At 41.9% G+C, this 22084-nt stretch overlaps 1 protein-coding gene across 10 annotated transcripts in view; it reads right to left on the bottom strand.

Moving 5' to 3' along the window:
* SYBU (syntabulin) overlaps positions 1-22084 on the bottom strand; it is a 112769-nt gene that overhangs the window by 21678 nt on the left and 69007 nt on the right. Inside the window, exon 1 of one of the 10 annotated variants that reach the window (XM_030863119.2) lies at positions 15078-15102. The exons of the other annotated variants lie outside the window; for them this stretch is intronic. The gene's annotated coding sequence lies outside the window, so the exon portion shown is untranslated. Of the gene's footprint in view, positions 1-15077; positions 15103-22084 lie in introns of those variants that run through there. 10 annotated transcript variants of the gene reach the window in all.

A 22084-nucleotide genomic window follows, 5' to 3' on the forward strand; every position in this document is an offset into this window, starting at 1 on the left:
GTGGAGTTACATCACTGGACCTTGTCAGCACTTGGCCGTGCTCCACTTCTAATATCTTGACATCCTTTCACCTTGGTTCCTAAATAATCTGTCCTTTCTCTTTCTCTCTCACATTTTCAATCCCCATGAAGTTGTTTCTCTTCACTTTTTATGAGGTAATATAGTTTAGTAGCCTCCGTTACTAGCTGTGTGACCTTGGGAAAGGCACTTAGCCTCTCTGTGCCTCACCTTCTTCTATGGAAGGAGAATGATAACAGTATCCTTCTTACAGAGTTGTTGTAAGGATTATGTAAACTAATATATGTAAAAGCATGTAAAAAGTAGGGCCTAGCACTCGGTAAGCATTTTAAAATATTGCTATTCTTTTTATTTTTCTTCTCACGATTTCCCTCTCTGAATCACATCTGGTTCCCAACACATGAAAGGCCAAAATCGGGAAGGGCTTGGAGCAGAGGCCAGGAGTGAGGTGAGGCTGGTGTGGGGTGTGAGTGGTGAGCAAGGATTCAAAACAAGCAAGAAAATAAACAAACAGAAAAAGATTCTGACAGGAGTGTGGTAAAGATTCTTCCTCATCCCTTTAGACTGTAAATCAACGAGTAAATCCTCAGACTCAGGCTGTATTGACTAAACTCTCCAATTTCACAGGAGAGCCTCAAGCACACTAAACAATAGAGAGCTAATCATCGAACCTTCTCGTAGGGTCTGGGGGGTCACAAATAACGCACTCAGGAGACAACATCTCCACAAGGGCAAGATTTCATCAGTTCATATCTGTACATCCCACAGCTCTTTGCACACCTAGCAAATGTCAAGTTGAGGTGCTGACCCTGTCTTCAGAAAGAGGCAAACGTCTTAGGAGGAATATAAATTAGATGCTAAAAGCGGCCAACAAAGGAAAATACTATTCCCTATTGGAAGGATTAAGATTCCATGGAGATGCCCAGTGAACTAGCTAGCCTTTGAAACTATTCACGACAATCCAAGACTATAGCAGGAGGAGTCAGAGATGGGCGTCCGGGGTGAAAGCAACAGCACGTGGAGACAGCACTGGAGGGAGAAGCAATGGCGGGAATGAGGTGATAAATTCAATTTAGAAGCAGGCTGGTTTAAAATCCTTCTAAGACACAGGCCCCAAAGTTTTATTGGACACATAGATCTTTTTAATTTCTAAAATTCCTACCTTTGCTTCTCTGAGAAAACATGTAAACATGTGACCTTTCTCAGACAGGTGGATATAAAAGAAAAGGAAGCATACATGTTTTTCCTACTCCAGGGATACTAAAACCTTAGTTTTGTCTGAAGTCACTCTACTGACAATCTTTGATGATCTACTGATACCCACCCCCCTCCTTAGTGATTTCCATCTGTAAGCTGTACCAACTGAGACAAGAGAGTGGAGGAAGTGGCCAAGACGTCAGGTCACATAGTGCTGTGTGGAGCCCAAGCATGGACCTAGGGAGCAGCGTTGCATTATTTTCTCTGCAACCCAGAGAGCTATTTTCCCACTTGCCCCCCCACCCATTTTTAAATCTTAGTTTCAGAAGCACAGAACTGGATTAACCAAATTCCTTGGCTCTTGACACACACTCATCATTAGCTCATGTGAGACTATATTTTTACTTACTGACTGGTTTATCTATTTTTGTTTATTTCTTCACACCTAATATTATAATAAATGAAGAAACCAGCCCCATCATAAAAACTAGAACGTCAACACCAACTTACATCTACTTCCTCATCCTATTGCCTGTTCACCACTTCCTGCTTTCATTTTTACAAAGAACAATCACATCTATTTGTATTCCTACAAGGCAGATTTTTTTCTTGTTTTGTCTATTTTTTACTTTTTAATAAACAGGTTATCATGATATGAATAATATTGGGGATGATTTTCACTCAAAATTATGTTGCTAAAATTCTCCATATAGCTGTAGTACATTCATTTGACTGCTATATAACAGTCCACTCTATGACCTACACCGTAATTTACGTCTTAATTCTTCTGATGACGAGAATATGAGTTGGGTTAATTCCAGCTACTCATCTAGCTAGGTTTTCCATTCTGAATAAACATCTACTTGCATTTCCAGAGGCTCAAGTCTTCCAAAGAAAAAAAATCAAAAGAGTAAACCCACTTTTATGTAATATATTCCATGGACAAAAAGCAATGCTCTGTGAATCATTTGTTTATACACATTTGTCTTTATATCCCTTTCCCTCTCATTGTTATGGAGAATCAAGAGTTAAATGTAAAACTAGACTCTGCATTACCCTAATCCAATTTTAGGACCCAACATGCCCAAGGTGACCCTTTGTCCTAGCGTCTTTTTGACCTGGAAACCTTATAATTTCAAGAATTACCTGATGTCCTATTGGATTTGGCTTGGGTCACTCCATGACCTAGCCCCTTAGCTTTGGCAATGAGACCAGCCCATGGACATGAGAAGCTGACCCAGAGTTACTGGACCATGCATATAACCTCACTGAGGGAGAAAACCCTTGTCCCTCACAGGGTAGAGGAAGGGGGACAGGTGGCGGCTTAACGCAGCCCAGAAGGTAGTTAAGTACCTAGTTCTAAGACCAAAGGCTGGGTTTGAGTCACAGGTGAGGGACGTTTCCGAGTCTTAAAGCAGGCCCCACTGTTTAGAGAAGGGGGAGTTACTGTATAAACGTCTCTATGTTAGAAAGCAACTGGCTTGGTTTAGAAATGTTAAAGGCAAAGCAAAGATGTCCATCTTCTTTCGCATCTAAGCCTCTACATGGTAGAGCTGATGTTTGGTCGCTTCAAATCATCTTTGTGAATTTAAATAACTAGGTCTGTGGAGCAGGTCTGCTAATTATAGGGTAGATTTTAAACCATCCTCTGCCCTAGAGTCACCAATCATCCTCCTATTCCTCTAAGACAGTGGTTCTCAAAGTGTTGCCCAAACAGCATCAGCATCACCTGGGAACTTATCAGAAATGCAGATTCTCAGATCCCACCCCAGGCCTACAGAGTCAGCAACTCAACACTAAAGTTTGACAAGAACCCCTATTCTAACGCACCCTCTGACTGAGATCACTCATATATCGGCTTCCTGAATGGCTGCCTCTGAGAAATAGAGCAGCTGGCTTGACTGTGATTTAAAATATAGCTGCGGGGACTTCCCTGGGGGTGCACTGGTTAAGAATCCGCCTGCCAATGCAGGGGACACGGGTTCGAGCCCTGGTCCGGGAAGATCCCACATGCTGCGGAGCAACTAAGCCCGTGCACCACAGCTAGTGAGCCTGCGCTCTAGAGCCCGCGAGCCACAACTACTGACGCTCACGTGCCTAGAGCCCGTGCTCCGTAACAAGAGAAGCCACTGCAATGAGAAGCCCACACACTGCAATGAAGAGTAGCCCCCGCTCGCTGCAACTAGAGAAAACCCGCGTGCAGCAGCGAAGACCCAACACAGCCAAAAATTAAATAAATAAATATATTTTTAAAAAGAATAGTAAAAATAAATAAATAAAATAAAATATGGCTGCGCATCACAGCATACATTTTGGGAATCATTTTTACATATTTCACATTCAAAATGTGTCAGTTTCTTACTTTGCTTGGCACAATACCGAGTGTTACTAGCCATGCTTCATGAAACTGACAATACATATTTAACAGCTGTGGTTAAAAGCAGATTCTAGCATTGATGGGTTCCAAGAGAAAATATCTGATCTTTCAGTTAGTGATAGTGTGGCCTTGGCAATCGATTAACCTCTCTACCCCTCAGTTTACTCACTCTAAAGAGGGATTCCATGCCTATCGCATGGGACCGTTGTTAGGATTCAGTGACATAATGGGGACCGCCGTTAAGTGTGCATTAACATTCCTCATTATTATTATTGGCCTACTTACCCCTATGTTTGGTATGTGTTGCTAAACACTAAGTTTCTCTAAGCATTTCTGCATATGGGCACCATACTTTTTTTTTTTTTAGTACAGTAAGTCCTCTACATACGAACAATTTCCATTCCAAGAGTGAGTTCATAAGTCCAATTTGTTCGTAAGTCCAACAGAGTTAGCCTAGGTACCCAACTAACACAATTGGCTATATAGTACTGTACTGTAACAGGTTTATAATACTTTTCACACAAATAATACATAAAAAACAAAGAAACAAAAAATAAAACATTTTTAATCTAACAGTACGGTACCTTGAAAAGTATAGTAGTACAGTACAACAGCTGGCATACAGGGGCTGGCATCGAGTGAACAGGCAAGAAGAGTTACTGACTGGAGGAGGGAGAGGAGGTGGGAGATGGTAGAGCTGAAGGATCCTCAGCAATAGGAGACGGAGGGAAAGCTGCAACGTCACTCATGCCTGACGTTGATGGAACACACGTTCGCATCTTTCAAAGTTCACAACTTGAAGGTTCGTATGTAGAGGACTTGCTGTACCATGACTTAAATAAGAAGGTGAAGACTTTATTACATGACTGAACTCTTAATATAAGTGATGAGTTTATTACAGGTCACCTGGCTTCTCTCAGTAATGGTCAGAAATGGCTTATTACGTTCGCATACTATTCAATGTGCTTTACGTGTATTCTCATTTAATCCTCACATCAAGCCTATGAAACAGGTACAGTTTTATTCCCATTTTACAGATGACAGAGGAGAGAACAGGTGATTTGCTCAAGGTTAAACAGCTTGTATATAGTGAAGCTGGGGTTTGAAGGTGGGCATTTAGGCTTGAGAAATACCACAATAGGAGATGCATCTAGATATGCCCTGAACACTGAGAATGCACACCTGCACAAAACTTCAACTCTACCTTCCCTGTAAGCGCCTGTTTGCCTGCTCTTGTAAAGGGCTTGCTGAAACCTTTCAAAATTCATGTACAAACCATCTGCAGCGGGGGTCTTAATAAGATTATCACCCTCTGCTCTGCATCCCTTACCAGAGAGCAAACAATTAGCGGACACAGCCCACGCTAGCCAGGAGACAGCTCTTTATTCTTTTTAGCACATGAACCCATGGGGCTGAGCCATTCACCTATTTTCAACAAAAATAATAGGACTGAGCCTTCATTCTGAAATGAGAAGTTAATATATTGTGAATACACTTAAAAGATTGCCATTTTAAAACATCGAATAGATAGGGGTTTTTGGTGGTGTGATCTGAGGCCCATCTGCATCAGTGTCACCTGGATACTTGCTGAAAATAGATTCTTGACTCATATCCCAGATCTGCCCACTGACATTTCCTCAAGTCATTCCTGTAATACACATTTTTACAAATGCCCAGGTGATCTTTTACGACACTGAAGTTTGAGAACCACTACAATAAATGGCCCTGGTTTTCAATATTTAATTATAGATTGCAGCCACCTACTCAAATCGGTCTGTAGTAACTCTGTGATCCGTCTGCTTCTTCCCATCCTGAACGCTCCACCCCAGGCCATGATCATTTCTTGCTGGAACTATGACAGTCACACACTGTGTCCCAGCTGCTCTGTGTGGCTCCAAGCATTCCATCTTCCACGCTGCTCCAGAGCGTAAATCTGACCAGGTGATTCCCCTGTTGAAACCCTTTAATGGTGCCCGTGTCCTTTAAGATAAAGTCCAAACTCCATAGCATGGAGTGTCCGTACAAGTCCCCCATACCTGGATTATTGTCCTGTCCCTCTGGGACTGGCTAACTACTACCTGTTCTTCAGGTCTCAGGTCAGCCTTGATCTTTTACTCCTTCGGGAAAGAGATTAGAAGCCCTTCCTTTATGCTCTCACCCCACCCAGAATTTTAACGAGCATTTATCTCATTGTACTGCAACCGTCTGCAATTTCCCAGCACACTGTCAGCTCCTTGAGGGCTCGGCCATTATTGCATATCCCAGTGTCTAATGCAGCATTAAACACACAGTAGCTGCTGTGGCCTTGAAAGATTTCACAACATCAAAAGTTCCTCCATACTCAGTATTTAGCAATGGCTCCTGGAAAGGCTCTCTACTGTGTTACCTTCCTCTTTCTCTCCTTTTAGGTTGGGTTGACAGCCTGGTGTTATTTACAGTTAGGATAAATATCCCCTCCAATTCTACCTACATCCTATATGCCCAAATCCCTTAAAATTCAAGTTTTCAGCCCAAAACGTAGCATGCAAAAACCATGCAGTCTGGGAAGATCTCTGTCTTGTTCATCACTGTATCGCCCACACCAAGCACAGTGCCTGGTATAGAACAGACTCGGAAGAATATTTATTGAATGAAGGAAGAAAGGTAGTAAAAGAACTTACAGAAATAGTTGTGGAAATACTACCAGTTTTTGAGAAATCACAAAGCAAGAGAGATAGCCAGTTGGAGATGGATGAAAAGTACACAGATTATCAAAGCAGAGGAAAAAACAAATTCTGGAAATCATAAACTGCTTAGTTTGGTGTTTATCTCCAGTAAAATTGTAGAAAAGGTCCATCCCTTTAATAAGGCAAGTAGAAGCCAGCAAAAGTTCACTAAGAACCTATAGATAGAAAAAAACAATTCTCACTTCCTTTCTTGACGAGAATTATGCTTTGGGGCTGCCACATAATCAGCTACCTGGAATTCAGTAGGCATTTAGTCACAACACTTAGGAAAGTCTTATGAACAAGGGTGACGTATGCACTGGATGACGGCACAGTTCAGGACCCAGAGGATGTTGACTAATGGACTGTCTGCCAACCTCAAGGGAAATCTCTAGTAACGTGTCACCTGGCTCCGTCCTTGCCCTTGTCCTATTTTAACATGCTTTATTAATGACACGAATGAAAACATGGACGGCCTAGTGCTGACGGCAGACTAGAGATTACACAAACCTTGAAGGGAAAACTAAAACAACAGATGACAGAGTCAGACAGTAACATCACTAGCCGTTGTGTACTAAAAGCCTACTTCATCAAGGACTCTATCTCTGCTATTTTCTTGAATCTAAAGACGTATGTTCTAAAGACATACAGGGTGTAGAAGAGGAAACTGAGGTTCTGAGTGGTGATGAGCCTTGCCCAAGTCACAAAGCTAGTAACAGCAGAGCTAGCCCTTCTGGCTCCAGAGTTGGCTTTCTTCTTTGACCACTCTTCATGGGACCTCGTCATCAGAATTCACAAAGATCTAAGAACTGGAAACCAAGATGATAGCATTCAATTCAGTCCATTTCAAATACGTATTGAGCTGTGCACAGGCTAAGGCACTGGAAGGGGGGAAAACATGGAGAAGTACAATCCCAGTGCTCAAGGCTCCTTTCAGGAGGAGACAAGCTATAGAGACAAGCAACTAGGATACGAGAGGACATGCTGAGTGCAATACAGAGAGAGGGCACTAAGGTACCACAAAGGAGGAAGAAATACTCTCAGACAGGGTGAGTGGAAGAGGGCAGGGACTATGTCAGGGAAGAGATACCACTTGAGATGGGCCTTGAGCAGCCGGGGGAACACGACCAACTGCTGGGGGTGCAGAAGGAAGCAGATCTTTAGTGAACGGGGGTGGCATGAACTGACACCCAGAGGAAGGAAAACACAGGGCATATTCAGAATATACTGAACCCCTTCTTTGGCTGGAGTACAGCGATCAGATGAGAAAAGGCAGCCAAAAGGGTGAGTTGTAGAGAGCTGAAGAATGTAAAGCTACGCTAAGGGCCTCTACTCTGAAGGCAAGAGGGAGCCATGGCGAGTTTTGAACAGGGTGTTCACGTGAACAGAGTGGTGCTTTATGGAGATCTTGCAGCAGTAATATCTGGAGGAGCGACTGCAGGCTGGAAGGCAAGGCAGGTGACTATTACAGTTAGAAACTGGGCCGTAAGGGAAGGGGGAAAGAGTCCTGACTACAGAGTCCCTCTCCACATAGCTCTTAGGTTCACAAACTTAACCACATAGGTTCAAAATCATTTAAAACCCCAGGTGAACTAAAGGATTGAAAACGGGAAAAGCATAAAGCAAGTTAAACATTAAGAGACACCTCTTCTTATGTTACACACTTGACTGCAGTTCTACCCACATAAAAGAACAACTGAATGGCGATGTGTATATTTTCTGTACAACCAAAGAGACAAAAAGCAAAACAGGAATTATCTCAGTCAAATGCAAGGAAAAAATGTCTCTTGTATGGCCCGAGGACTATGTGAAAAACAGGATAATCTAATCAGAATGGATTGAGCTGCTCCAAGACCAATGCTACATTTACCACTGTGTAATCCATGTTTAACGCAAATATTTTTTATTTGCAAGCACAAATGTCAATCAAATAAAAATAAACAAGCTGGGTAAATTCTGGCCATTTCTGGCATCTGTACAGAGTGTTAGAACAAAAGCGAATGGAGCAATGGAAGGCCTCATGGGGTTTGTTTTAATTCAGACATGTGTTCAAGGAACTAAAGTGAGAACTGGGGAGGCAGGGAAAAATGAAGTCACCTGGAAATGTTTCCAGAAGAAGGCCTGGCAACACAACAGAGAGGATTTCTGGATGAGGGGAGGGACGGGCTTGGAAGAAAGCAGATGCGAGGCAGGTGGACCAGCTCCCGCACTCTTGCCCTGGGACAAGCAAGGCCAGCGAAGCCTGGCATCTCCCAGGGAGGGGACTTCACCCAGACGCCACGCTCCCACTGTGCCTTCAGAGCTGGGTGCTCGCTGGGCAGAGAGGCAAGGCATTCTGCGAACCAGCTGAGCTGCCAGCAGTAAGCTCCCACGGTCACCTCGCCCCACTGTTTAACCCAATGAAGACTATTTAAACTCTCCAGCTTCTGAACGAAATGTTTCTGAATGTCCCTCTGAAAACATTCTCTGCTGATTTTTGTGTGCTGCGTAGCATTTAGAAAGAATGAAGCTCTCTCGTGATCAGATTGTACCCTGCACACAAATTATGCTCTGCATTGCCATGGATTTGTTTAATGGAACCTTCCCTAGGATCTCAACTCAAAATGACATCTGGCACGGAGCACACGTTCCCCGGCCAACACTTGGCTGGCCCAGGTCCTCTACCCCACCCCCAACACAAGTCAACTTTTTTTTTTTTTCCCCCCCGCGGTATGCGGGCCTCTGGGATCTTCCCGGACCGGGGCACGAACCCATGTCCCCTGCATCGGCAAGCGGACTCTCAACCACTGTGCCACCAGGGAAGCCCACAAGTCAACTTTTAATTCAAGTGTACTCGGTGTTCTCTAGTCTCTCCACCTCTCTCCTCCCCACCCCACAATGGTCTAAGAAAAGCCAAAATGGAATGGAAAAGCAAAGCTGATTATTACAAAACTATTAAGGCCACTCTCTTTAGGACCACTGGAGAGTGTTCGCATGGTGATAAAATGAGGAGGGTAAGTAGGAAATGGTAGTCTCGAAGTATCCCCAAACAATTCAACAGTATGTAACTAATTCCTGTGGCCTGCTTCTATAAGCACCCCAAAGAGACAAAACCAACAAGGCTCAAAAGGAACAAATGCACTAAAACTGAATTCCAAAATCTCCTTGGTGTAGAGCATCACAAAAATATCTTCTAGGCTCTAGCAGGGCATATCCATCTGTTCACAAATATCTAGTAAGGACCTACTAAGTTTTAGGCACTGTGCTAATTATGGAGGGCACAAAGGCAAATGGCCCCATGTTCAAAGTTTACCCCTGTGCGCCAACATATTTTTAGGGACACATACCTAAGGTGGTAAAAATTATTTTTTAAATGCAAGGAATTGATAAAACACACATTTGAAGACAGTAGTTACCTCTGGGGAAAGGCAGAGAATGGGATCTGGGAGAGCACACAGGCAGCTTCGGTGGTGGTAATTCTTGAAGTGAAAGGTGGGTCACAGTGTTTGCTTTATTGTTATACTGCATAGCTTACGTGTATGTTATATCCGTTCTTTATCTGCGTCATATTATATACATAATATTTTAAAAGAAATAATGCAGCATAAATAAATTTTAAATAAAAAATAAAATGGGGGTGTGGAAGAAGGAAGAAAGGAAGGAAGGAAGAGAGGAAGGAAGGAAGGGAAGGAAGGACGGAAAAAAGCATGGTCCATGTCCTAAAGAGGCTCACATCCTAGTAGATGAAAGAGCCGTCTAAAAAATAAGTATTAAATACAACATGGTGGGCTTCCCTGGTGGCGCAGTGGTTGAGAGTCTGCCTGCTGATGCAGGAGACACGGGTTCGTGCCCCGGTCCGGGAAGATCCCACATGCCGCGGAGCGGCTGGGCCCGTGAGCCATGGCTGCTGAGCCTGTGCGTCCGGAGCCTGTGCTCTGCAACGGAAGAGGCCACAACAGTGAGAGGCCCGCGTACCGCCAAAAAAAAAATAAATAAATAAATAAATACAACATGGTAACCATGACAATAGAATTTTTTTAAAACTCTAAGGAAGTATACAGTACTAAAGTTAACGGCAATGGCATGTAAAATTCAGATCCCCAAGTGTCTTTGTACTTAAAACCGAGTCTTACCCTTTATAAGTGTCAATATAGCATGACTTCCCCTGGGACTCTTTTCAGAACCCCAAAGTCTGGGTTCCACGGCCCTCCTCTGTGTACTCACGGGACCTGGTACTTCCCCCAGAAACATATCACATCACACATGTACAGGGAGCCCTTGGTTTTACTGTTGTATTTTGGTGCCTGGCTCACTGGCTGGCACATCAATAGTTGCTGAAAAAACAAATGAGTTGAAGCAACTGACAAAGGATTAATCTCCAAAATATACAAGCAGCTCACGCAGCTCAATATCAAAAAAACAAACAACCCAATCCAAAAATGGGCAGAAGACCTAAACAGACAATTCTCCAAAGAAGATATACAGATTGCCAACAAACACATGAAAGGATGCTCAAATTACTAATCATTCATTACAGAAATGCAAATCAGAACTAAAATGAGGTATCACCTCACACCAGTCAGAATGGCCATCATCAAAAAATCTACAAACAATAAATGCTGGAGAGGGTGTGGAGAAAAGGGAACCCTCTTGCACTGTTGGTGGGAATGTAAATTGATACAGCCACTATGGAGAACAGTATGAAGGTTCCTTAAAAAACTAAAAATAGAACTGCCATATGACCCAGCAATCCCACTACTGGGCACATACCCTGAGAAAACCATAATTCAAAAAGAGACATGTACCACAATGTTCATTGCAGCTCTATTTACAATAGCCAGGACAGGGAAGCAACCTAAGTGTCCATCGACAGATGAATGGATAAAGAAGATGTGGCACATATATACAATGAAATATTACTCAGCCATAAAAAGAAATGAAATTGAGTTATTTGTAGTGAGGTGGATGGACCTAGAGTCTGTCATACAGAGTGAAGTAAGTCAGAAAGAGAAAAGCAAATACCGTATGCTAACACATATATATGGAATCTAAAGAAAAAAAAAAGTTTCTGAAGAACCTAGGGGCAGGACAGGAATAAAGACGTAGACATAGAGAATGGACTTGAGCACACGGGGAGGGGGAAGGGTAAGCTGGGACGAAGTGAGAGAGTGGCACAGACATATATACACTACCAAATGTAAAATAGCTAGCTAGTGGGAAGCAGCTGCATAGCACAGGGAGATCAGCTCGGTGCTTTGTGACCACCTAGAGGGGTGGGATAGGGAGAGTGGGAGGGAGAGGTAAGAGGGAGGAGATACTGGGACATATGTATGCGTATAGCTGATTCACTTTGTTATACTGCAGCAACTAACACAACAATGTAAAGCAATTACACTCCAATAAAGATGTTAAAAAACAAAACAAATGAGCAGCATTACTGGGTTCAGGTCTGTTAAGTGGTGGCTGAGACTGAAGAGAAAAGGAAGGGTGGAAACGTTAAGCTGGAGAATCCTATCCAAGACTCAAGAATGCCCCAGCTTTGCACAGACAAAACCCCTTCATTGTCCCTGATAAGCTGGGCTCGGCAGTGCAGAAGACCATAGCACCGCCCGCAGATCCTGAACCACTGCTCTCTATGCACTAATGTTTCTCAGCTTGGATCCTTCGCTTCTTCCACAAACGCTAAGGGGAAAAACATTGGATGTCAGGCAGTAACCCAGTATCAGGTTCAGGCATAGCCTCCATCTCTCAAGAACAGTCAGGCCTGCCAGTCGCCTGGGCAGAAATGAGATCTTCCTGGCAGAGGCTTGCAGAGCCTGCATATCTCAGCCACAGGGGTGAGCACAAGAGGCCAAAGATGCGGGAAGATCCAGTTTCTCTGAATAATGTGTGCTGCCACACAAGACAAGGGGACATCCTTCCCTCTGAAACTGCCACAAACTCCCTCAGATGCAAAAGGACTAGGCAAATAGAACTGTCAACTGAGACCTCAGAATGCTCCTCAGATGTCAACAAAAGGATGTGATCCCCAGCTCATGACAGCAGCACCAAGCACCTAACAAACACTTGACAAATTGTGCACTGTCAGAGCATGTGCCTGTCTGATTAGTAACAATGGAAAAGGAAGTGGGTCATTATTTTGGTCACGGACCAGTATCATACAGATAAAAGGTCACCGTGCCAGTGGGGATATTGCTATGGATTTAACTTTTGCCTTGAAACATTGCAAGAGACGGCTTATTCTAGCTTGATTATCTGAGTGATATTGCAACAGAAATCGTGTTTAGCAGAATATATTTAGCTCTGTGTTTGGACATACAGTGAGTCCCAAGTTCCCAACCTCTAGAGACCTCATTTTAAATTGCATCCTACAAATGTCCTCCCCTTTTTTCCATTCAAGCAAATTGGTATAGCCCTTGTTCTACTTGCCACATTCTTTCCAGGGCAAACAGATGGAAGGAAGAGAACATGCCAGAAAGAAGAAATGGAAACTGAAAATGACATTACAATGAAAATAAAGCTGCAAAATATTATCTGGGTCAACTCTTCATACGTTTTAAAATCAGCACCAGCAGGCTCTGCACATATGGCATTGGTTTTATATTTTTTTGGTTCAGATGTCACACAGGATTAGTGCAAAAGGAAAAATCCCAGCATGGAACCTATTTTTATACAGATTAATCAATCATTTCGCATCTCTTCCTTTCCCATCATTCCCCAAACTTTCAACTTAATGAAACTGCTCTCATTCAAAATATGTCATTTACTGCACTCTGAACGGAAATCCTTTCAGGAAAGGAAGTGGGCTTAGAATTTGAACCTAGGTTTTTAAATGTCACATTTTTAATTCAAGTTATAAATATTAACTAGACTTATGCTATGGCCCAGCCCCTTTTAGCTTATAGCCATTGTGGAATCCTACATACCCATCAGTGGCAGCAAAGCAAATTGGCGAACATTTTATTATGTAGATATAGATATAGCCATTTAACGAAAACAGAAAGCCACACATTTGAAAAGAGAAACCTACTGCATATTTCACGTTTTGTTCTGTTGTCTACATTTTCAAGTACACTGAATGTCATAATTCCCATCGGAAAACCAAGCACACAGTTAGGTTCTTAGTAAGTATTTGCTAGGAAATTTGATAGGCTGAATGGCATCAAACCAAAGAATTGTTCAAGTTAGTCGCTACAGCCTCCCTTAACTACAAGGCATTGTGAAAATGATGATGATGCTGCTTACAGTAATCATAATACAACAGCAGTGACTATTTAGTGTACGTCATGTGCCACTGATGATGTCATTGAATTTTCAAAGCAGCCTTGTGTCACAGGTACTATTATTATTCCATTATACAGATTAGGAAACAGAGAGGAAATTCCGATATTTTGAGGTTGAAAAAAATCCCATACAATGCTGGTTTTCAGAGATGGGCAGGAGAATTGATCACAGACACATTGAAAAAGGGAAATGGAGCCTTATAATACTCATGAGGTGAAAAACTTTGGAGAAAGTGTCATCGACATTGTTTCCAGGTCTCCAAAACCATGATCACTACAGAGTTCATCATGCACCTTTATTTGTCTGCTGCCCCTTTGATGGGTGGAAATTATATTTATAAAATATGAAGGCAATGACCTAAAGCTCGACCTCAGTGACAAAGTCAGAGGCAGAGGAGCCACCAGTAGGTTCACATCCTCAAAGGGTGGTACCTTTTCACCATTTGGGGCAATTAAAATTGAGCCATGACTAACAGTTAGAAGAGATGACATTACACTGGTTGTCCTTTGCATGAATGGTCAGTCATGAGTACAGAAAATAAGAGACATTTACAGTCTAGTGTAATACTCTGTGCTCCCTCTTTTATACGATTAAAAATGAATCTCTCTTTATACCAATACAGTACATGTTCTGCTTTTTATTTAGAGCTGCTAGATGCCAGCTACCTTCTGTGGACAGCCTGAGAATCTAATTTTACACAATTTTAAAGTTATTGAACTAGACTTGGTGTTACCATACACACAGTCTTTTGTTTCCACTAATTAATTTTAACACCACAGGCATTAATCATTTGCCCAGCAAATGAAAATTGCTTTAAGATGACTCATGTGTTTTACAACATTGCAAACCCAACCCTTATGCTCTTGGAATGTACAGTAAAGAGGAAGTATTAGAGCAAATCAGTTAATAAAAAGAAAATTCTTCCACATCCCAATTCCACAGTCATGAAGAGTTTTAGAATTTCTACTGGATGCTACATGAGAAAAGTAAATTAAAACTGGTTAGAGAGATGGTCTCCGAATAATTTCCATGGTGAACTGGCAGATATGAGCACATGAGCGAGATCTCTCTTGAAAATAAGCACATCGAGTTTCAGTCTACACAGAGGCCCACTGCAAACTCTGTGCAGTGCCAATTAGCATTAACTGTGGCTGTGCTCATCTATTCCCATAGCACGTTGCTGGGTAAGGCCAAGCTCTGCATTTACAAATGCAGCAAGCAATGCTCAGAGTTAGAAGAGCATTCTAAAATGTAATCGTCCATGGTCAATCTTTTTCCCTTTGGCTTCGAATGGCAGACTCACAAATGACAAGGGGTATTTAAAACAATATATGTGTGTATTTTTAAAAGTTTAGACCCAGATTCTGCATTCAGAATATCTGGAAGGCGAGTGGAAAATTTGTTTTTAGACTACACTTTTAGCCTACCACAACTAACTTGACACACACATATACACAAAGAGCATATGCTCTGGGATCCAATATAATTATTTACTTACTGTGACTAATATGACTTACTTAGAAGGTAAGCTCCGTAGACTTTCATGGCAAACACTGCCTCTGCAAACAGCCTCCCACCACAGGCTGGGCTATGTCTTGTGCAGAAATACAGTGTGTGCAGCTCAGCTCATCTCTCCGTGGAGTACAGTCTCAGAGTGGGGTATCCATGGAGACCGAGCCTCCTACTTGTGCAGGGCAAGGAAGTTACTCCGCTGGGCACCATAGCAACAGGAGGCAGAGGGGAGGTTGGCCAATCAGGGAAGAGCACAGGAGCTTCTCCCTGGTGACTGCAGCATTTCAAATGAAACCATCGCCCTCATGAATGAACACAAAGCATTTAAGGAAACATCAAATTGTCAAACAGAAGTAAATGCGTACACAACAGTCAAGGCTAATCCTTTGACAATTACGGAGCAACACTGTGAGTCTTTCCACAATGATTAAATCCCAAAGATCAAGGAAGAAATTACATCCAAACCCCACACAGTCCTACATTTAATGGCAAGCATGTGATGCTTTGAGGAAAATACTTGGTGTACTTCGTGAATTCCAGCTATTTAAATATGCAACGCACTTCACAGTGCTTCCCAGGAGACAGGAACAGGAGACATCCATTGTTCTGATGGGGGAGAATGGAGTCGAGCGCTCCCTAGGACAACTGTTGGCATAGCGCTTCCAAACAGGAGTTTGCTTAGAGTAATAAGCACGTTTATCAAGCTTCCAGCAAAGCCCTCCATTGTATCAGAATAATTCTAACTAAGAAGGCATCCATGATAAAATAGGGCCAATGCAGACAAGATGGTGAGTGAACATTCAAATGCCTTGAAGCTGTGCTATTTGTAAACTCTCTTCATTTCTCATTTAATCATGGTAACGATCATTTATTGAGCACATACTGTAGACCAGGCAAATACTGTAACTAGAAACACAACTTCTTACCAGATGCAGACTCTGATCTTTGCAAAGATACAGGATGTGCATGTTTACTTCTTAGTGCTGTGCAGTATTTACTCCACGCATATACAGGCCTATCTCATTTTATTGCACTTTGCTTTATTGCACTTTACAGACATTGTGTTTTTTTTACAAACTGAAGGCATATGGTAACCCTGAGTTGTCAGATGATGATTTGCATTTGATAGCATAAAGTATTTTTAAATTAAGATATGTATATTTTTTAGACATAATGCTATTGCACATTTACTAGACTACAGTACAGTGTAAATATAACTTTTATATACTCCGGGAAACCAAAAAATTCATGTGACTCACTTTATCACAATATTCACCTTACTGCAGTGGTCTGGAACCAACCCACAGTATCTCTAAGGTAGGCCTGTACTCTGTTATATACTTAACATATTTTACGATTCTCACAGCAACCTGAGAAGGATAAGCATTAATTGTTCCTCCATATTATATAAAAAAAGAGAAAACATTTCCTTATGTTTACAAAAGAAACTCTCCTGCCCACTGACTCCCCCTCCCCTCACTGCTGGGCAGGTGACCTGGTCCACCCTATTCAATGTCTAAATACAAGGTGAGGTACCTTCCTCCTTATATTAAAGTTGTTCCAAAGCCTCTTGTTATAGCGCTCTCTCTTATAATTACCTTCTTTGAACAAAAAGTGTCATCTGAAAAAGATACATCAGTCTGAATTGACCTCAGTCGGTGCTAGTTTGGGCCGCCTTCAGAGATCAACTGATGGGATTGTTTAAAATGAAGAAGGCCAAGAAATTCAAAACCAGATTTTGTAATTATTCCTGTCATATGACTTCTCCAACCTTTTAAAGATCAATTTAAATAGCAATAGTCAATGGTTAAGTTGTAGAGACTGAAAAACATATTCTTTGCTAACTAAACTCAGGAACTGAATAGCTTTGGGTAGTGACGGATACTTACATTGCATCTACAGGAAAACAGAAAAACCAGCTGTCCCGTGCTATCCATGGATGTTGTGATAGCCTGCTCTTTGCCCTCCAATGTCCACCTCATTCTCCCCTTCTTCCATAATAATAGGTGCCCAGGTGACTAAGATGTCCTGGGATATAATTGGAAACGACACGTGTCACTTCTGTGCTCTGACCTTAAAATGACTGGGTGAGTATCCCCCGGTCCCTCTCCCCCTTCCTTCTGCCTGGTATAGGACAGCTGACCTGACACAGCTGCCTACCAGCCTCGGTCAACCAAACACTTATGTACTGTTTTATGAGACAGATCAACTCCTGTCTAATTTTAACCTCTGGATCTGGGGGCGTCTTTTTACATTAACTTAACTCATACCCTCACAGTACTTGTAGGCTTGAAAACAATACCCAATAAAAGCACCAGACATGCCTTCGAAACTGCTTTATATTAAACAAATTGGGCAGCAGTGAAGATAATTTGCTCTGGAAAAGATGGCTGAGTTGAAAGGTAGCTCGAACGATAAGCAAGACAATAAATTTTTTATATTAACTATGAATAACAAGATCAATGTTACTAAATTAATAAGAGTATAAATTGGTATGTTTAACTAAAAAAATAAATTTAAAAAACCTATCGGATATTGACTGTTTCATCCATCTCTAAAGGTTTACTCCAGTTAGCAAATAAAATAAAACATTTTTAATCTCATTAGGAAAATGCAGGGCCTTATATTCTGTCATATAACTGTTTCCCTACACTTTGCTATTTTCACTGCCTTCTCATTAATGTACCTGCTTCCAGTTTCATCTCTTGATAATCCGAGTTCCACAGAGCAGCCAAAAGGATCTTGAACATATACATTAAATCGTCTCTCTTAAAACCGGCCAGAGGTTCCCATTGCTCTAAAGACACAAACCTCACCTGCGACAACTCTTCTCCCTTCCTAGGTCACTGCTCTGCCCACTGCCCCCCAAACCCTCCCCAAATGTGAAGGAATATGACTAAGTTCTCAGCTCAACTGTCATCTCCCCAGACACTCCCTGCCCCATGCCCATGACTGTCTATAGCATTACCCTGTTTTCCTTGTCACTATCTGAACTTATCTTGTTTGTCTGCTTGTGTGTGTATCAGCCATCTCCCCCTGTTAAAGGCAGGCTCCAAAAGAATAGGCATCTTTTCCCTTTTTTCCACTCCTCTATCCCGAATGCCTGGAACAGTGGTGTCAGCACAGCGTAAATGCTTAATAAACACTTGTTGAGTGAATGAATGAAAGCTGGTCAATCAATGTATAGCCAGGATTCAAACTGAGGTTTAGCAGAAACCTTACACGTGGTGAAGTGAGGGTTGCCGTCCTTCAGACTCCTACACAGTGATCACCTTCCTGCAATGCCACACTCTAATCCATGCATCTTGGAATGTAAGCCCATTGCAGCCAGCTTCCTGAAGCTTACCTCACTTAACCATGGGCTGCATTCACGTAGCTTGCTGCTGTCCCTTGGCTGCTCTCAGATACAGCTTCAGGTGGTAGTAGACCTTAATTCATTGAATTACCCAAATGAACTTACACGACTTTTGCTCAACACGTAACTTTTGTCAATAACCCTACTGTCCACCCATATGCCACACAACAGATTATACTGGTGAGGAAGAAAGAGAGGTCGGAGTACTTATCCCTCTGCTTCCTTTCTTGTCAGGTGCTTTGTTCCTCTACCAAAGTACACGGTTCCCTCACATGTAGCCTGGGAATTCTCTCCCTCTGGGTCCTGGGTATCTCGACCTTCCTCTGGCCTCTGGCCTCTTCAGGATGGGGGAAGGGCTCCAAGCCATTACCATCGCCTTACTTGTTGGATTTCCTTAATCAGGCCCATTCCTGTGTATGCAGTCTCTTCAATAAACTCTTCTCAATTAGGACAAAAAAAAAAAAAAAGCCCAACCTAAAGAATGTATCTGCATGATTTATAACTCTTAGTTTATAGGTTTGTGTGTAAAAGAAGTTTCCAGGTTTATTTCTCTTATGCTGGTAGTTGATAAATATCTTTAATGGTGGGTGTGTGGTCTGCTGGAGTGTCTGCTACGTATGAGAGCCCCATAATGCTTCGTTCTTAACACATTAGAGCACTTAGCATCTGGCAGGCTCTCACACCGGTAGCTAGAACACTGTACATGCAATAAATCCTCGTAGACCTGGGATCTGGATGGCAGGGCCTCTGGGAAGAAGAAGATTATAATTCACTAATTCTTAGGGAAAAACCATTAGCAGACCATTTGGCACCGTTACATTGATTGGGTGCATCATCAAAAGCACAGATGGGAGAGAGGCATGAGAGTAAATATGTAAGTAATCCTGCCATAAAGATAAATACTCAGGTCTCCTCATCATATTTAAGCTTTTTTTCACTGGTCTGGTCTCTGCTGGGGGGAAGGGATAGACTATAAAATAGTTCACCATAAAACATTCTCTGCTGTATCCTGGGGGAACGTTGTTTCTCTCAGAGTGAAAGAAAGTTTCAGAGATTGATTTCGGTATCAGTGCAAAAGCTCTTGTTTAAGTTGACAAAGCCTAATGATCTTTGTTTACGAAAGTATTTTTTTTTTTTGCGAAAAGTATTAATGACATGCAGGGCAGCACATAAAACATTGTGACAAGTACAGAAAGGACTAGTTCATGATTAAGCAGAAAATCCTGAAGACCTTAACATTTCTTTGATGTTGACATCCTCAGGGTTTATTTTACTGACCTGCATCCAAACAGCCTCCTGTGTTTAACTTTCTGTATTTCATTGAAGTTACACTGAGGTTCACTGATTCTGTTACCAGCAACAGCCAGCATGATCTGTATACGGACTGTATCAGCTAATCTATAGGGCTCTACAGATATTTTTTAAAAATCCCTGTCTTATATCAATACATCTTTCTCAATTGTCACACTCTCCTATTAATTAGGAATAATTAAAATTATTCCTTTGAAGTCAGACCTTAGACGCAGTGCAGTAGTTAAGAGTTAGAAGCAAGACTACCCTGTTTAAAATCCATTTACAAACTGTGTGACCTTGCATGAATTAACCTCTCTATGCCACAGTTTCTCCATCTGTAAAATACGGGAGAATGATTTCACTTTCTCACACTGATATTGGGATTAAATGAGTAAAGTCCTTGGAATTTTGCCTGGGACAGTCAGGGCTCAATAAATATTAGCTAAAACAATTTTTAATCAAGCTTCAGAGTCATGCAAGCCCACAACATTTAATATATTCTTCCAGATATCTTCGGTATCTGAAATAGACTTAAGCCTTTATTTGAGGCTGGGCTTTGCTGCTGGAAGAACTTTGATTGAAACTGTAAGCTATTAGAAAAGTACTGCCCCTTGCCAAAGAATGCAGCATGTTTCCATTTAACCAAAATCTCTTTTAGCACTAAAATTTTAATTTTTCCACTCTATGAAAACATTTCTAAAATGTTCAAGACGTTTTCCTGCCCTCATACACATTATTTTCTGCCAACTCCACCATCACACTGACTCAGTCTGTTTCTGGAACATTAATTATTGCATTAAGTGCTACAAAACATTTAAAGCCTGAAACACTTAGAAGGCCACTACGCTTTTCAGTGGTCTTTTGTCTGCTTTTTCATATTTTCCCATCTCTTTCTTCATTGTCAAGCCAACAGCTGTCAGTTAATGCTCTTTTCAGTGCCCTCCTGTAGCAAACACTCCCCCCCATGTTATGTGAATTGGGAGACATGACCTCCTAGAATTTTTTTTGAAATAAACATATAAGTTCTGTGGACAGTTTTAAGGGTTTTCCTGTAAACAAAGTGCAAGGAATTTCTGATATCTATTTTAAGAGCAACAAATGACCATTCTTAACATTTACTAAGGAGTTACTTTGTGCTAGGTCCAATGCTGGGCATTTTACATTCTTTAATCTGTTTAGTTGTCACAATAACCCATTTTACAGATGCTGAATACCAAGTTTCCGGAAGATAACAAGTAGCTGAAGGGTGCACAGTTATAAAGAGGTGGTATGGAACTGTGAACCTAGTACACTGGGCTCCTGAGTCTGGTGGTTAGAAGGTGTCCCCCCAGCCCTGCCCTCCCCCCACTTTTTTTCTGAAGAAACAAACTGGGTAAGCTGTGAGTCTCCTCTTTGTAGCTCAAATTATTATAAGAATGTATGTCCCACCCGCACCCCATCCTGTAAACTGTCTCTTTTATTTCACAGAACTAACTTTGAAGTGAAAGGGACAATGCTTGTGATAAGCACGGGAACAGCTGCAGGCTATCGGCTGTGTGTGAAAGAGCCTCAATCTACTAAGGGAACCAGTGTTGATTAATCATTAACCCAGTTGGTGCCTTCAGAGTTTTCCAGCAAATGCCTCTGAATGTGGGAAAGCGTCTTCTTAAAGTAACCCATCCTCTGTTGTTGTTGTGAGGTTATTACAGTTCATCTGGCCAGGTCTCTGATTTCAAAAGCCTGGGTGGTGTCTGATGACAAGGGAATACTAACTTAGTCTGAATGCTGATGGCAGAGGTGACATCTTTCAAATGCAGATTTCAACATTTCAGTTTCTAAATGTGGGTTTCTTTTCAATTATAGTGACCCTAACCATTTGCTCCTGACCTATCTCCTTAACCGGGAGGTGTTTTTTTCTCCCTTTCACATTCTCTAAATATTTGTTTAAGTTGTGTAATTCTTCCCCCCCCCCCCCCCCCCCCCCCCGCTCTCCCACAAGCCTTGTGTAGGAAGGATTTAGTACTTGCATTTGTAGAACAATAACACTGGGTCTTTTTCTCCTTTGGGTTAAGATGCTCCCCAAGTAGAAAATCAAGCATTAAAGGAGGCCCAGGAATGTCATTTAATGTCCTAGCACAGAAATCCAATTAGGCCTTTCCTTTCTAGGTGAGAAAAATCTCATCAGGAAAACTGACTGTGAACTACATATAGGAAAAGCACCTGGGAGAAGGAATGGTAGCACCGCAGATCCCTCAAAAAGTATTGGGATTTTATATACACACTACTATATATATAAAATAGATAACTAATAAGGACCTACTGTATAACACAGGGAACTCTACTCAATAATCTGTAATGACCTATATGGGAAAAGAATCTAAAAAA

Source organism: Globicephala melas, chromosome 17, assembly GCF_963455315.2.
Source record: "Globicephala melas chromosome 17, mGloMel1.2, whole genome shotgun sequence".
In the NCBI taxonomy this organism is placed as follows: domain Eukaryota; kingdom Metazoa; phylum Chordata; class Mammalia; order Artiodactyla; family Delphinidae; genus Globicephala; species Globicephala melas.